At 62.7% G+C, this 1,393-nt stretch overlaps 1 protein-coding gene across 1 annotated transcript in view; it reads left to right on the forward strand.

Annotated features, from left to right (window-relative positions):
* Positions 1–1,393, forward strand: part of ERGIC1 (endoplasmic reticulum-golgi intermediate compartment 1) — a 101,037-nt gene that overhangs the window by 481 nt on the left and 99,163 nt on the right. The gene's annotated exons all lie outside the window — the stretch shown is intronic.

The following is a 1,393-nucleotide window of genomic DNA, read 5'->3' on the forward strand; positions in this document are numbered from 1 at the left end:
CCCGGGTGGGGAGCTGCAGCGCGGGGCGTGTGAGTGATCTCGCTCTGGGAGGAAGGGAGCCGTCCAGGGCGTTGCCGCGCCGGGTTTCTTGTGAGCACAAAAACATCTTCCAAAGCCAGGCCCCGGGTTCCACGGGGCTTGGAGTTCTGCCTGAGGCCGGGCCGCTGCTGGGGGAAGAGGAAGGGCCTGGCTGGGGCGGATGCAGGCTAGGCCGGCCTCGGCCTGAGCCCGGCTGTCACTGGCCGCCAGGGTCACTCTGGGTGAGCTGGGTCCTCCCTCCTGGACTCTCAGCTTGGAGAACAATGCGGAGCCCTTGCCCCTGCCTGCAGGGCCCTGCGGGTCTGTCCTCCCCATCTGGGCTGACCTCATCCCGGGCCCCCTCCCTCCCCCCTTCCCTGGACTCCGGCCGATCAGCCAGGGCTTCGCCCTCCGCAGGTCGGCCTCACTCTGAGCCATTGCTGAGCACTGGCTGTTCCCTCCACTTGGAATGCCCTTCCCTTCCTTGAGGTCTCTCCTGGGAGGGGCCTGCCCTGACCGCTCTGCCTGAAGTGTCCCCGTCACGCCCTGTCAGAGCACCCTTCACATCTCCGTTCTTGTTGGTTAAAGCATTTATTACCTGTCCCCTCCGTGAGGACATAAATCTCTCCACTGATGGGCCTCGCCCCTCTGCTCCACTCCTGTTTCCCCGGCACCGTCCATGGTGCCTGGCACCGGTGGGCACTGAATATCGTTGGCAGACAAGGAAGGATGTAGTATGGTCACAGACCAGGGGAGCAGCAGCTAGAGGCGGTGCGGGACCCTGGATGGGACCCGAGGCCAGAAAAGGATGTTCGCGAAGGGCTGGTGACACCCTAGTGAAGCTGTGGCTACCGATCGTGTTGCACCCAGGCTCACGTCTTCGCTTTCAGAGCCTTTCCGAAAAGTGATTCTGTCAGATGGGAGCCCTGGGGAAGCTGGGTGAGGGGGATGGGGCTGTCCGTCCTTTTTTCGTTCTCTCCTGTAAGACTCATGACACCGCCAGGAGGGTGACGTGAGAGGAAGGGGACAGATAAAGGGCAGAGGAGAAAGCGGCGAGTGGAGACTTTGTTATGACATCGAGGCCACGCGAAGGAGCATGTGTTTGGACAAAGGCTGCTGATGGTGACGGGAGGCACCTTGCAGCTATAAAATCCTGTTTCTGTGAAGAATTTTCAGCAGCTGGTGGGCTGGCTGGCCTGACGCGGCTCTTCCTTCCGAGACGTGGTCCTCGCCTCCTGAGCTCTGCCCCTGGGAGGGTCCCTCTGTGGCGCCCACCGATGCCGGGCTGTGCAGAGCTGTCCAGGCGTCCCCAGCCCAGCGCCCTCAGCAGCGTTTACAAATGTCAACCCTTCCCCTTCCTCCCCCCCCCCCCCCC

Source organism: Myotis brandtii, unplaced genomic scaffold (genome assembly GCF_000412655.1).
Source record: "Myotis brandtii unplaced genomic scaffold, ASM41265v1 scaffold6, whole genome shotgun sequence".
Lineage (NCBI taxonomy): Eukaryota > Metazoa > Chordata > Mammalia > Chiroptera > Vespertilionidae > Myotis > Myotis brandtii.